Below are 16577 nucleotides of genomic sequence, written 5' to 3'. Positions count from 1 at the left end.
TTGACCTGAACAATAAAAAAAAAAAAAAAAAAAAACGACAACAATTTAACCAACCTGCTGAAAAAAGTGTGTCTGTCACAAGCAATAAGAGCTGAATTACATGCTTACCCATAGCCGTAAGGAACTCCTCATAAAGTTCAAAGGTCATGAGAGGACTGGGCAGGTCACGCAGCCACTGTTTGAGTACGCTGGCAATGACGTGGATGTTGTAGTCATCCAGTATCACAGTACTGACATCGAGCAAAGGAATATTCAAACATATTCAACAAATATTCAACATGAATTAACACTACCTTGTTGTGTGGGCCGCTGAAGAGGAGGTACTGCTGGCCCACCACCACCAGATGGCGCCCTGCTTGGAGTGCGGGCTTCAAGCACAAGAGGGCGCCAGAGCCACTGGGAGTGACAGCTGTCACTCATCCTCAGCACCAGCTGTCACTCATTCATCATCATCACCATCACCATAAAGGCCGGACTGCAACTCCACCTCCTCGCCGAGAAATCAGCTACCATTCAGGTAACTTTCTCTGCGGACTCAAAACATTGAGTAATAATCTGTACTTCTTTGCAGCCGTTTTCCTGTGGTGTGTCCTTATCTGTGGGATTGGCGTTTGGTGTGATCAGCGACGGCTTCGCTTCACACTCCAACCAGATAAGTGGTTAGACAGGAGCTGCACGAGTGTGTGATTGGAGGTGGAGGTTCTCCCTCCTTTACTGAACACTGACTGTGGGATTACTGAGTGTGCGAACTCACACTCATCAGGACTGTCTCTGTTTTCTGCCAGCAGTACTGGGTCTGACTGCTGAAGACAGCGGCCACCTGGGGCGCAGGGCTTGGCGGCTCCGGTGTTCTTCAGCTCCGTTGGTGGTGGAAGCTGTGTGGGGATCCAGCTCTCTCTCGCCAGGCGTCTTCTATCGTCGAGCCTGCCCACACGTCACCTGGTGTATGATTGACAGTCCACCATATTGTTATTGTCTGTGCGTCGTTGTGCGATTCACAACATTAAATTGTTACTTTTGGCTTATCCATTGTCCGTTCATTACCGCCCCCTGTTGTGGGTCCGTGTCACGACACTTTCACAACAGGATTTCTCGGCCAGCGTCATGGATCCCGAGGGGCGTCAACCATCGCTTGAACAGCCAATGGAAGAGCGAGGTGCACAGGCGCCAGCAGGAGGCGTGTTGGGTGAGCTGCAGCACATCTTAACCGCCTTTACCGCTCGGTTGGACTTAGTTACCGAGCAGAGCAGTGTTCTCAATCGTAGGATGGAGGCTGTCACCGCCCAGGTAGAAGCGCGGTGCTCCAGGGCGCTGCTGCAGCACCTCCTCCTGCTGACCGTGTGCCAGAACAGACATTCCGCTGGTCGTTCAACGAACCCCCCACCGTCCCCTGAAGCATACATAAGCCCTCCGGAGCCATACGGAGGCTGTGTGGAGACGTGCGCGGACCTTCTTGATGCAGTGCTCGCTCGTCTTTTCACAGCGTCCCGTCATGTACGCGTCAGACGCTAGCCGGGTGGCTTACGTTATAAATTTGCTTCGAGGAGAGGGCAACGCGCCTGGGCTACGGCGCTTTGGGAGCAGAATTCACGGCTCCTAACGGTTTATACTGAGTTTGTGAGGGAGTTCCGACAGGTGTTCGACCACCTCATAGAGGCGAGACCGCTTCAAGTGTGCTGCTGTCGATACGGCAGGGGCGTCGGAGCGCAGCGAAGTATGCAGTCGACTTCCGCATCGCGGCAGGCGAGCCGGCTGGAATGCTGTGCGCTCCGCGCCGCCTTTGTAAACGGACTGTCTCTGGTCCTTAAGGAGCACCTGGTGGCGAAGGACGAGCCGCGGGATTTAGATGGGCTTATCGACCTGGTTATACGGTTAGACAACCGATTAACGGAACACCGACGGCAGCGAGACGAGGGGCGTGGTCAGGTACAAGCCGTCCCTCTTCCTCACGTGTCTGAAAGGAAGCTGACTTCCCCACGCTCCACTGCCAGGGCTCTCCACGTGACAACAGCTCCCCCTGCTGACGTTGCTATGGAAATGAGCAGGGCCAAAAAACGATCAGATCAGAGACAAAGGAGACTGATCCGTGGAGAGTGTTTTCTCTGCAGCTCTACCGAGCACACAAATGCTCCAAACGGTCAAAACAGCAGCACCTCGTCCTTAGAGACTGGGCTAAGGGTGGGTCACAACACCCACGTGGGGAAACCCCGACGATCTGCACGAATCCCAGTCACGACCTGAGTGGGGATCTAACCCTTCACGCCCCAGCACTGGTGGACACGGGGTCGGAGGGGAATCTGCTGGATAGCAGATGGGCAAAGGAGGTGGGCTCCCCTCTAGTGGCCTTACCGTCACCATTGTCGTTGCGGGCACTAGATGGCACCCTTCTTCCACTAATCACACACAGACACAGCCAGTGACATTGGTGGTGTCTGGAAATCACAGGGAGGAGATTGTGTTTTATGTAACACCTTCTACCTCCGAGTGATTTTGGGTTTTCCATGGGTGTTAAAACACAATCCCCGGATTGATTGGCCGTCTGGGGTTGTGGTTCAGTGGAGCGAAAACCGGCCACCGGGAGTGTTTAGGATCCTCGGTTCCACCCGGTGTGACAGCTAAGGAGGAGGTTTTAGTCCCCCCAATCTGGCGGCGGTGCCGGCTGAGTACCACGACCTTGCTGACGTCTTCAGCAAGGATCTGGCACTCACGCTGCCCCCGCACCGTCCGTACGATTGTGCCATTGAATTTGATACCGGGCACTGAGTACCCATCCAGCAGGCTGTAACAACCCTCTCACGTCCGGAACGCGAATCAATGGAGACCTACATCCGGGACTCGTTAGCTGCCGGGTTGATCCGGAAACTTCCACCTCCCCGATGGTGCTGGTTTCTTTTTTGTGGGCAAAAAAGGACGGCGGACTCCATCCAGCCTTGATTACAGAGGGCTGAACGAGATCACGGTTCGCAACGAAACCCGTTACCTCTGTTGGATTCAGTGTTCACGCCCCCTGCATGGAGCCCAAATTTTCACGAAATTGGATCTTAGGAATGCTTATCACCTGGTTGCGGATCCGGGAGGGAGACGAGTGGAAGACGGCATTTAACACCCCGTTAAGTCACTTGAGTACCTGGTAATGCCGTTCGGCCTCACCAATGCGCCCGCGACGTTTCCAAGCATTGGTTAATGACGTCTGCGGGACTTCCTGCATCGGTTTGTCTTCGTATATCTAGACGATATACTCATCTTTCTCCGGATCCTGAGACCCATGTCAAAGCATGTACGTCAGGTCCTACAGCGGTTGTTGGAGAACCGGCTGTTTGTGAAGGGCGAGAAGTGTGAGCTCCACCGGCACTTCTTTGTCCTTCTTGGGGTTTCATACTCCTCCAACTCCGTCGCCCTGATCCGGCCAAGGTTGCGGCAGTGAGAGGATGGCCCCAACCAACGAACGGTTAGGAACTACAACAGTCCTCGGTTTTGCAAATTTCTAGCGGAGGTTCATAAGGGATCACGCAGGTAGTTAGGCCCCTGACAGCCCTGACCTCCACAAAGGTCACCTTCACCTGGCTCGGATCGGTGCAAAGCCGCGTTAGGGAGTTGAAACGCCGGTTCTCGACTGCACCGGGTTCTGGTGCAGCCCGATCCCAGTGCCAGTTGTTGTTGCAAGTGGATGCCTCTGATCAGGGATAGGAGCCGTGCTATCCCAGAGCGGGGAGTCTGATAAGGTTCTCCATCCATGTGCCTACTTTTCCCGCAGGTTGACCCCAGCTAAACGGAACTATGACGTCGGCAATCGGGAACTTCTTGCAGTGAAGGAGGCTCTTGAGGAGTGGAGACACCTGTTGGAGGGAGCATCAGTACCATTTACGGTTTTCACGGACCATCGGAACCTGGAGTACATCCGGACCGCGAAGCGTCTGAACCCCAGGCAAGCCCGCTGGTCGCTGTTCTTCGGGCGTTTTGACTTCCGGATCACCTACCGCCCCGGGACAAAGAACCAACGATCTGACGCCCTGTCCCGGGTGCATGAAGAGGAGGTCAAGACCGAGCTGTCAGACCCCCCTGAAACCATCATCCCCAGTCCACTGGAGAAGACCGTCCGGGAGGCCCTGACATGGAGCCCGGACCCGGGGAGAGGTCCAAAGGACAAACTGTACGTCCCACCAGAGGCCAGGGCTGCGGTCCTTGACTTCTGTCACGGTTCCAAGCTCTCCTGTCACCCAGGGGTGCGAAGGACCGTGGCAGTGGTCCGGCAGCGCTTCTGGTGGGCGTCTATGGAAGCCGACGTCCGGGAGTATGTCCAGGCCTGCACCACCTGTGCCAGGGGCAAAGCCGACCATCACAAGGACCAAGGCCTCCTCCAGCCTCTGCCTGTGCCTCGTCGCCCCTGGTCTCATATTGGCCTGGACTTTGTCACGGGCCTCCCGCCGTCCCAGGGCAACACCACCATCTTAACGATAGTGGACCGGTTCTCCAAGGCAGCCACTTCGTGGCCCTCCCGAAGCTCCCGACGGCCCAGGAGACTGCAGACCTCCTGGTCCACCACGTCGTGCGTCTGCATGGGATTCCAGCAGACATTGTCTCAGATCGTGGTCCTCAGTTCTCCTCCCAGGTCTGGAGGAGTTTCTGCAGGGAACTGGGGGCCACCGTCAGTCTCTCATCTGGGTACCACCCCCAGACGAACGGGCAGGCAGAGCGGACGAACCAGGAACTGGAGCAGGCCCTCCGCTGCGTGACCTCCGCGCACCCGACGGCCTGGAGTGACCATCTGGCCTGGATCGAGTACGCTCATAATAGCCAAGTTTCATCTGCCACCGGCCTCTCCCCGTTTGAGGTGTGTTTGGGGTACCAGCCCCCATTGTTTCCGCTAGTGGAGGGAGAGGTCAGGGTGCCCTCGGTCCAGGCCCATCTGAGGAAGTGCCGTCGGGTGTGGCGTACCGCCTGCTCTGCCTGCTCAGAGCCCAGATGAGGGCTAAGGCCCATGCAGACCGCCGGCGTTCCCCGGCCCCTGCATACCAGCCCGGGCAGGCGGTTTGGTTATCCACAAAGGACATACCTGTGCAAACGGAATCCCAAAAGCTGAAGGACAGATTTATAGGACCCTTCACCATCGTGAAGGTCCTCAGTCCAGCCGCAGTGAAGCTGAAGCTGCCAGCTTCACTGCGGATACATCCGGTATTCCATGTCTCCAGACTCAAACCCTGCCACACCTCTCCCCTCTGTGCCCCCGGACCGGCGCCGCTGCCTGCCCGGATCATGGACGGGGAGCCGGCTTGGACTGTGCGCCGACTCCTGGACGTTCGTCGAAAGGGCCAGGGGTTCCAGTATTTGGTGGACTGGGAAGGATATGGACCCGAAGAATGCTCCTGGGTGAAGAGGAGCTTCATCCTGGACCCGGCCCTCCTGGCCGAATTCTACGCCCGGCACAAGGCGGACAAGCCTGGTCGGGTGCCTCCTGGCGCCCGTTGAGGGGGGGGGTCCTGTTGTGTGGGCCGCTGAAGAGGAGGTACTGCTGGCCCACCACCACCAGATGGCGCCCTGCTTGGAGTGCGGGCTTCAAGCACGAGAGGGCGCCAGAGCTACTGGGAGTGACAGCTGTCACTCATCCTCAGCACCAGCTGTCACTCATTCATCATCATCACCATCACCATAAAGGCTGGACTGCAACTCCACCTCCTCGCCGAGAAATCAGCTACCATTCAGGTAACTTTCTCTGCTGACTCAAAACATTGAGTAATAATCTGTACTTCTTTGCAGCCATTTTCCTGTGGTGTGTCCTTATCTGTGGGATTGGCGTTTGGTGTGATCAGCGACGGCTTCGCTTCACACTCCAACCAGATAAGTGGTTAGACAGGAGCTGCACGAGTGTGTGATTGGAGGTGGAGGTTCTCCCTCCTTTACTGAACACTGACTGTGGGATTACTGAGTGTGCGAACTCACACTCATCAGGACTGTCTCTGTTTTCTGCCAGCAGTACCGGGTCTGACTGCTGAAGACAGCGGCCACCTGGGGCGCAGGGCTTGGCGGCTCCGGTGTTCTTCAGCTCCGTTGGTGGTGGAAGCTGTGTGGGGATCCAGCTCTTCTCTCGCCAGGCGTCTTCTATCATCGAGCCTGCCCACACGTCACCTGGTGTATGATTGACAGTCCACCATATTGTTATTGTCTGTACGTCGTTGTGTGATTCACAACATTAAATTGTTACTTTTGGCTTATCCATTGTCCGTTCATTACCGCCCCCTGTTGTGGGTCCGTGTCACGACACTTTCACAACAACCTACTGTATTCTCTTTATCTTTTGACTTTTTGCAGGATTATCCAAAAACAGCGAAAATAATAATAAAGTGCCTTAAAGCTGTATGGACTGTTTTTTTTTCTTTTTAAGATTTAAGTCATAATTTTCTTTGGCACTTTAATTTTATTCTTCAGCATTTAAATAAGGGATTCATAATATCATATTGCCAATATGATCAAAATTTGCTCTGTCTGGAAACAATATAGAATTTCGTCCCCTGAAGGGGACAAATTCAAACAATCAGACGCCATGACCTACATTTGTCAGCGATGACAGATTGCGTGAGGGCTTCCTCTGATCTATGTGAGGGATGCTGGAAGGAACAGGGTAACTGCCAAATGGAGTAAAGAAAGGCAGTGTGATGTCATTTGATGGAAAACGCTCTAATGGCCCGGTCACACGGCACTTAATGAAGGGCAACGAAGCCCAAATGAAACATGAAATCTGGACTTTCATTGACTTTTGTTGGAATTTAACCTTTGCGCAGCTTCCTTCCTGCAGTTGGCGCTTCGTCAGGATTTTTAAACTGTCGGAAAATTTGAACGAATGCTGTCAAAAACCTCAATTCATCTATATTCATTTTGCTGTCATTCTTCACAGTTTTTTATCATTTGCTTAGTTTCTGTAACATTAGCGTTTAGTTTGACTTTGTTCGACCAGCTGAATGTTTTCATACAGTGCAGAAGCCGGTTTGTGAGCGCTGCTGTGCAGGAGAAAGTTTTTTTTTATATATATACGAGGGCTGTCAATAAAGTTACGGTCCTTTTTATTTTTTTCAAAAACTATATGGATTTCATTCATATGTTTTTACGTCAGACATGCTTGAACCCTCGTGCGCATGCGTGAGTTTTTCCACGCCTGTCGGTGACGTCATTCGCCTGTGAGCACTCCTTGTGGGAGGAGTTGTCCAGCCCCTCGTCGGAATTCCTTTGTCTGAGAAGTTGCTGAGAGACTGGCGCGTTGTTTGATCAGAATTTTTTCTAAACCTGTGAGACACACGAAGTGGACACGGTTCGAAAAATTAAGCTGGTTTTCAGTGAAAATTTTAACAGCTGATGAGAGATTTTGAGGTGATTCTGTCGCTTTAAGGACTTTTCACGGTGTGAGACGTCGCGCAGCGCTCTCAGGCGGCGTCATCAGCCTGTTCAAGCTGAAAACCTCCACATTTCAGGCTCTATTGATCCAGGACGTCGTGAGAGAACAGAGAAGTTTCAGCAGAAGTCGGTTTCAGCATTTTATCGGATATTCCACTGTTAAAGGAGATTTTTTTAATGAAAGAAGTGCGGACGGGTCCGCGCGTCGGGACGCAGCCGACGCGGTGCGGCGGCACAGGAAAAACACCTCCGTGTTGATAACCATTTGTAAAATCCAGGCGGCTTTTGATGGCTTTCAGTGGAGTGAGTATATGAGAAATTGTTTAACAGGCAGGACATGTTCCAACTTGTCCTTAAGGCTTTCAACAGAGGTGTTTTTCCTGTGGAGGCGCGTCGCGGCGGCTGCGTCCCGCGCGGACTCGTCCGCACGTCTTTCATTAAAAAATCTCCTTTAACAGTGGAATATCCGGATAAAATGCTGAAACCGACTTCTTCTGAAACTTCTCTGTTCTCTCACAACGTCCTGGATCAATAGAGCCTGAAATGTGGATGTTTTCAGCTTGAACAGGCTGATGACGCCGCCTGAGAGCGCTGCACGACGTCTCGCACCGTGAAAAGTCCTTAAAGCGACAGAATCACCTCAAAATCTCTCATCAGCCGTTAAAATTTTCACTGAAAACCAGCTTAATTTTTCGAACCGTGTCCACTTCGATGTGTCTCACAGGTTTAGAAAAAATTTTGATCAAACAACGCGCCAGTCTCTCAGCAACTTCTCAGACAAAGGAATTCCGACGAGGGGCTGGACAACTCCTCCCACAAGGAGTGCTCACAGGCGAATGACGTCACCGACAGGCGTGGAAAAACTCACGCACGCGCACGAGGGTTCAAGCATGTCTGACGTAAAAACATATGAATGAAATCCATATAGTTTTTGAAAAAAATAAAAAGGACCGTAACTTTATTGACAGCCCTCGTATATAAATTGGAGCAAGATGGTGCGTGCAGCACGTCATCAGAGTCTAAACTAGACAGTGAGGATTCTGATGATGAAGGAGATGATCTCTCCTTTGCTCTGGACGAGAAAACAGAGCAGGTGGATCCACCGACGTGCACACAGATCTCCACAGTGGGCTGGATCACGCACTTGTGTTTGCAGCTTCTCCAGGACTCAGGCATTACATAGCTCCATCCCAGCGTCGAGTCCTGGAACACAGAGCAGGATGCAGACACACACTGCTCGAGCAGTGGCTCCAGGCGCATTTCATTTAAAGCCCCAAGATCAATGTTAGCTTGGGTTTCATTTGGTTCCTCTTTTGTTCCTTTTGCGCTCTTGATTCGCAGGCTTTTCGGTGATGGGAAAAGTCAAAGGCTCATTTGTCCACCTTTTCTCGATTTGTGGCTTTTTTACTTTTTTCCATTCATTCAGGAATCGTCCAACCCAGTCTCACGGCATGTCGTGACTCAACAGCACGAAATATACATTAATCTATTGGTTTGTAATATTGTCATGAAAAGCTCCTCATTTTCGTCACGGCAGTACTGGATATAGGGTCCCACCCCGTGACCCTTAACTGGAGTTAAGTAGGTATAGAAAATGGATGGACGGATACATTTTGTAAAAGTTTGTGAGAAATAAATACTTCCAAATCTAAAACTGCTGTTTGTGAAATGAGATAACACCTCTGAAGTCATTTACAACAATTAATTTATTTGGATTAGTCTTGCCCATTTTGAAATAACAGAATCATCTGCTTTGAGCTGTCAGGTGAGCCTCCAACATGCTTACAAAGGAGCCAAGATTTGTTTTAGAGCTGGAAAGCACTGTCACATAACTGCTTTTTTGTTGTTTGTTTGTTTGTTAAGAAAAAAGCTCAGATGTAGTCAGAAACTGCTGCTTGGTGCTTCTTGTCCTGTGGTGTGTTGCCCCAGACCGAGGAAGACTGACAGTCATCTTGTGTTTCTTCCATTTTCTAATAATTTCACCAGCAGTTGTTGCCTTCTCACCACGCTGCTTTCCTGTTGTCCTGTAGTCTATCCTAGCCTTGTGCAGGTCTACAGTTTTGTCCCTGGTACCCTTAGACAATGTTTTGGTCTTGGCCATGGTGGATAGGTTGGAGTGTGATTGATTGCGTGTGTGGACTGGTGTCTTTTATACAGGTAACAAGTTCAAACAGGTGCAATTAATACAGGTAAAGAGTGCAGAATAAGAGGGCTTCTTAAAGAAAAACTAACAGGTCTGTGAGAGACAGAATTCTTGCATGTTGGTAAGTGATCAAATACTTATTTCATGCAATAAAATGCAAATTAATTATTTAAAAGTCATACAATGATTTTGTGATTTTTTTGATTGATTCTGTCTCTCACAGTTGAAGTGTATATAAAAATTACAGACCTCTACATTCTTTGTAGGTGGGAGATTTGCAAAATCAACAGTGGATCAAATACTTATTTGCCTCACTTATATATATATATATATTATATATATATATATATATATATATATATATATATATATATATATATTATCCACTGACTGTAATGGCAGGCGAAGCTGGGGAGCATCACATCTAGCACAAAGACAATCAGCACTGGTGCCCCTCAGGGGTCTGTGCTATTCCCACTGCTCTTCTCCCTCTACATGAATGACTGCACTTCAGATGACCCATCTGCTAAAATCCTGAAGTTTGCAGGATGATACCACCATCATTGGTCTCATCCATGATGGTGATGAGGCCGCATACAGACAGTAGGTGGAACAGTTGGTCCTCTTGTGTGGTCAGAACAAATTGGAGCTAAACCCGCTCAAGGCTGTGGAGATGTTAGTGGACTTCAGGAGAAATTCCCCCCATCCACAACAATACCGTGTCTACTGTGTACACTTTCTGATTCCTGAGATCACCATCTCCCAGGATCTGAAGTGGATCTCCCACATAGACTCCATCAAGAAAAAGGCACAGCAGAGGAAACATCAGCATGACACATCAGAAACTACTGATCTACTGACATTTTCACAGAATCCCTCTCTATAATCAACAGAGAATGGTCTGAAAAAGAAACTTCCAGTGAGTGGCAGTTTTCTTTAGTTGAGGACCTAGCTGAGACATATATACACATCATTTAGGAGAGGATAACTTAACTGTTCTAGACGAATACAACCCCACTGAACAACTTGGGATATGTGACAAAATCTCGATCTGGGATGAACTGCCCCAAAATGACCACACCCTTTATTGTCCCAAGTGTTACTTCAAATGCAGCTGTATTTTCTAAACTGTAGCAGCTATAGATTTTCCGAGGTATTCAAAATGTTCAGTGATTGCACAGAAAAACTTTACTATGTTAAGAAATCAAATTAGCCTTTACTTTAAAATCAAGCTGACGTACCTTGTTACTGTGTTTCAAACAATCATTTAATTCTTCCACTTTCTTCTGCTCAAAAGACTGAATAAGAAGCTGCTTATTTTCTTCTGTCAGCTTCTTAGTTATATCTAAAAAAAAAAAAAACAAACAAACCAATTCTCAATTTCTTAAATCTGTTACTTTTATTCAGTGTGGGTGTTAAGTGTGATTTACACTGATCAGCCATAACATTGTGTAGGTCTCCTTTTGCCAAAAAAGCTCTGACTCATCAAGCCGTGAGACCTCTGAAGGGCTGCTGTGGTATGTGGCAGAGGTGGGACAAAGTCACTGTCAAGTCATTCTCAAGTCATGAATCTGCAAGTCCCAAGTCAAGTCTCAAGTCAGCTTGGAAACAACTGTTGGTCATTATGACTGAGACTTGACTTGGGACTTGGTGATTCATGACTTGAGAGTGACGTGATGTGACTTCGTCCCATCTCTGGTATATGGCACCAAAACCTTAGCAGCAGATCCTTCGTCTCCTGTCCAGTCCTTCTGTCCAGTCTATGCTCCTCATGTGCATCAATGAGCCTTGGCCGCCCATGATCCTATGTCCAGTTCACTATTTTTCTACCTTGGACCACTTTTGGCAAGTACTGACCACTACAGACTGGGAACATCCACAAGAGCTGTAATTTTGGAGTTAGTCTGGCTCAGTAATCCAGCTATCACAATTTGGTCCTGATCAAAGTCAATCACATTTTTATGCTTCCCCTGTTTTGCCTGCTTCCAACACATCACCTTCAAGGGAAAAACGTTAACTTACGCCTAATATATCGTACCAACTGACATATGCCGTTGAAACAAAATAATCAATGTTATTCACTTCACCTGTCAGTGGTGCAATGTTATGGCTGCTCGGTGTCCACTCCATTGCATCAGAAATAATTAATTTTCAAGTGAAATAAACATAGTGGCAGCAACTCTACAACGATCAAATTTAATTTTTCCTTGTAGACTTCTGAACTTAAACCAAAGGAAAAAGAACCAATACTGTATGAAAATGCCAAACCTCTTAATTACCTCTTTCAGATGAGAGTTTAAGTATTTCATTTTTATCCACAAGTTCAGCTTTAGTGCCATCTCTAGCTGGGTAATCTGTGATTTTAGTTGCATCTCTTGAAGATTCCTCTTTTGTTGGATGTGATATATCAAAGGCACTGAAAAACAAAATCCGACAATTATAACTATTAAAGCAATGAGAATTTATTATCTACACAAGTTGAGTGTTTGACATACAAGGTCAGCTGAAAGTTCTGCCTCCTAGGTGATTATTTCAATAACAAGCAAGATATTCACTGAATCATATCTCTGCCCAATGCTGGTATGCTCTCTATCAACTATCATTACTTTTGCAAATAGTCACCTTACTTGTCCACACACTTACATCAATGCCAGAAATGTCTTTGCACGCCTTCATTAAAGAAAACTGGGTGTCTTTTTATGCACCAGTGATGTCCAACTGCTTGCTCCTCTGTATCACTTGTGTCATGAGACTATTATACTTGTGTCAACTATTATTAGACTCTATCGGCTTTGCTCAAAAAGTAAATGAGTCCACCCACCACTTTAATCATATCTTAGATCTTGTTCTGACTTATGGTATGGAAATAGAAGACTTAACAGTATTCCCTGAAACTCTCTTCTGTCTGATCATTTTTTAATAACATTTACATTTACCCTGATGGACTACCCTGCAGTGGGGAATAAGTTTCATTACACTAGAAGTCTTTCAGAAAGCGCTGTAACTAGGTTTAAGGATATGATTCCTTCTTTATGTTCTCTAATGTCATATACCAACACAGAGCAGAGTAGCTACCTAAACTCTGTAAGGGAGTTAGAGTATCTCGTCAATAGTTTACATCCTCTTTGAGGACAACTTTGGATGCTGTAGCTCCTCTGAAAAAGAGAGCTTTAAATCAGAAGTGTCTGACTCCATGGTATACTCACAAACTCGTAGCTTAAAGCAGATAACCCGTAAGTTGGAGAGGAAAATGGCGTCTTACTAATTTAGAAGATCTTCACTTAGCCTGGAAAAAGAGTTTGTTGCTCTATAAAAAAGCCCTCCGTAAGCTAGGACATCTTTCTACTCATCACTAATTGAAGAAATAAGAATAACCTCAGGTTTCTTTTCAGCACTGTAGCCAGGCTGACAAAGAGTCAGAGCTGTATTGAGCTGAGTATTCCATTAACTTTAACTAGTAATGACTTCATGACTTTCTTTGCTAACAAAATTTTGACTATTAGAGAAAAAATTACTCATAACCATCCCAAAGATGTATCGTTATCTTTGGCTGCTTTCAGTGATGCCGGTATTTGGTTAGACTCTTTTCTCTCCGATTGTTCTGTCTGAGTTATTTTCATTAGTTACTTCATCCAAACCATCAACATGTTTATTAGACCCATTCCTGCCAGGCTGCTCAAGGAAGTCCTACCATTATTTAATGCTTCAATCTTAAATATGATCAATCTATCTTTGTTAGTTGGTTATGTACCACAGGCCTTTAAGGTGGCAGTAATTAAACCATTACTTAAAAAGCCATCACTTGACCCAGCTATCTAGCTAATTATAGGCCAATCTCCAACCTTCCTTTTCTCTCAAAGATTCTTGAGAGGGTAGTTGTAAAACAGCTAACTGATCACCTGCAGAGGAATGGTCTATTTGAAGAGTTTCAGTCAGGTTTTAGAATTCATCATAGTACAGAAACAGCATTAGTGAAGGTTACAAATGATCTTCTTATGGCTGCGGACAGTGGACTTATCTCTGTGCTTGTTCTGTTGGACCTCAGTGCTGCTTTTGATACTGTTGACCATAAAATTTTATTACAGAGATTAGAGCATGTCATAGGTATTAAAGGCACTGCGCTGCGGTGGTTTGAATCATATTTGTCTAATAGATTACAGTTTGTTCAGTAAATGGGGAATCTTCTTCACAGACTAAAGTTAATTATGGAGTTCCACAAGGTTCTGTGCTAGGACCAATTTTTATTCACTTTATACATGCTTCCCTTAGGCAGTATTATTAGACGGTATTGCTTAAATTTTCATTGTTACGCAGATGATACCCAGCTTTATCTATCCATGAAGCCAGAGGATACACACCAATTAGCTAAACTGCAGGATTGTCTTACAGACATAAAGACATGGATGACCTCTAATTTTCCTGCTTTTAAACTCAGATTAAAACTGAAGTTATTGTACTTGGCCCCACAAATCTTAGAAGCATGGTGTCTAACCAGATCGTTACTCTGGATGGCATTTCCCTGATCTCTAGTAATACTGTGAGAAATCTTGGAGTCATTTTTGATCAGGATATGTCATTCAAAGTGCATATTAACAAATATGTAGGACTGCCTTTTTGCATTTACGCAATATCTCTAAAATCAGAAAGGTCTTGTCTCAGAGTGATGCTGAAAAACTAATTCATGCATTTATTTCCTCTAGGCTGGACTATTGTAATTCATTATTATCAGGTGTCCTAAAAGTTCCCTAAAAAGCCTTCAGTTGGTTCAGAATGCTGCAGCTAGAGTACTGACAGGGACTAGCAGGAGAGAGCATATCTCACCCGTGTTGGCCTCTCTTCATTGGCTTCCTGTTAATTCCAGAATAGAATTTAAAATTCTTCTTCTTACTTATAAGGTTTTGAATAATCAGGTCCCATCTTATCTTAGGGACCTCGTAGTACCATATTACCCCATTAGAGCGCTTCGCTCTCAGACTGCGGGCTTACTTGTAGTTCCTAGGGTTTGTAAGAGTAGAATGGGAGGCAGAGCCTTCAGCTTTCAGGCTCCTCTCCTGTGGAACCAGCTCCCAATTCAGATCAGGGAGACAGATACCCTCTCTACTTTTAAGATTAGGCTTAAAACTTTCCTTTTCGCTAAGGCTTATAGTTAGGGCTGGATCGGGTGACCCTGGACCATCCCTTGGTTATGCTGCTTTAGACGTAGATTGTGGGGGGGTTCCCATGATGCACTGTTTCTTTCTCTTTTTGCTCCGTATGCATCATTCTGCATTTAATCATTAGTGATCGATGTCTGCCCCCCTTCACGGCATGTCTTTTTCCTGTTTTTTTCCCTCAGCCCCAACCAGTCTCAGCAGAAGACTGCCCCTCCCTGAGCCTGGTTCTGCTGGAGGTTTCTTCCTGTTAAAAGGGAGTTTTTTCCTTCCCACTGTGGCCAAGTGCTTGCTCATAGGGGGTCGTTTTGACCGTTGGGGTTTTTCATAATTATTGTATGGCCTTGCCTTACAATATGGAGCGCCTTGAGGCAACTGTTTGTTGTGATTTGGCGCTATATAAGAAAAAAGTTGATTGAAAAAAGTTGATTGATGATGTCACTTCAGGTGCTCATTCAGCTTAGAATAAAGAAAAAAGTCAAGCAAAGCAAAAGCAGAAGAAAGAGTGACGGATGTCACCCTGCTGGGAGAAGCTTTCATCAGCGGCTGTCCAGAGTGAAGCTGAGCTGAAGGGGCCGGCCAGAAACTGAGACAGCTGGTGTTCAAGCCAGAGTGAGACACACAGCACCCAGTGTGATCAACAGTTTTGGATATATACAGTAGTGTTCAGAATAATGGTAGTGCTATGTGCCTAAAAAGATTAATCCAGATTATGTATTTTGTAATCTCATCCACATAAAATCTTTAGAAGACTGCCTTGCATCAGTGAGAAGCTGGAGCTATATAAAATGGATAAACTGAATTGAAACTTTGTCTATATTTTGTGCTTGGGGTTTTCTGTCACTGCTTCTCTTGTCTGTCACTTGGTGCTTGTAGTCCAGCGGCCAAGGGCTGAAAAAATACCCATACCCCTCCCGGCGGTAGAACAAAATGAGACCTGTTTTATTTGAAGGGTATTGATGTCTACTTTTAGAAAATCATGGTTGTACTAAATTAACATGTGTACAGTGCAGCAGACATGTAATGTTTTGGCAAACAGGGGGTTACCCTGTTTGCCAAAACATTAACATGTCTTTGTACTGCAATATCTGATATATTCCCCTAACAAAAAAGGCACAATATGTAATCAGGGCATCAATTAACCCCATTTTTTAGGTGTAAGGCATACCACTACATACATTCTTAGGGTTTAATTAAGTTCTTACCCTACTATGGGGATATTAACCCTTTAGAATCCAAATTTTTTTTATGAATTTTCCCCCATATATTTTGTTGATTATTCATGAGTGAATGGGAATAAAATAAGTTGACGTTTACAACATTTGACAATTTTATGTCTTTTTATTAGAAAATACCAGGTAGAATCATTTAAAATGGGTACAATGCTTCAAATTAACCCTTTGTTTGCGGTAAACCATCAGTTCACAGTTAGTTAGCTATTTGACTGATTGTGGCTGAGAATTCCTTGGGGATGAAAGTACATGACATTTATATAAAAATCATCACAAAGAATGTTCTGAAGTCCTAAACCTTACCAACCCCCAGAGCAACAGCAGTAAGGAAAAACTCCCTCTGAGGAAGAAACCTCAAGCAGACCAGACTCAAGTTAATAAAAAAAAAAAGCCAATGACTGCTCAATAATAAAATGAATAAAATGCTGTGAACCACCAAGGAGCTGCTGGATGAATCTCATTCATATATCCACAGCAAAACCTGAAGAGTTCTTTCTTGGTCAGTAACCAAATTAAGGTTTAAATTCATGTGAGGTCAGTTGCCCAGCAGCTGTGCAAAACTTGAAAAGATGCCACAGCAAGTGGTAAAATTATTATTTGCTGCCTCATTAATTAATGCACAATTGGTTTGCCATAGAAGCACAATGACCTTCTCAGAAACAATCTGTT

This window comes from Thalassophryne amazonica, chromosome 8 (assembly GCF_902500255.1).
Source record: "Thalassophryne amazonica chromosome 8, fThaAma1.1, whole genome shotgun sequence".
In the NCBI taxonomy this organism is placed as follows: domain Eukaryota; kingdom Metazoa; phylum Chordata; class Actinopteri; order Batrachoidiformes; family Batrachoididae; genus Thalassophryne; species Thalassophryne amazonica.
This window is presented reverse-complemented; position numbering follows the sequence as displayed.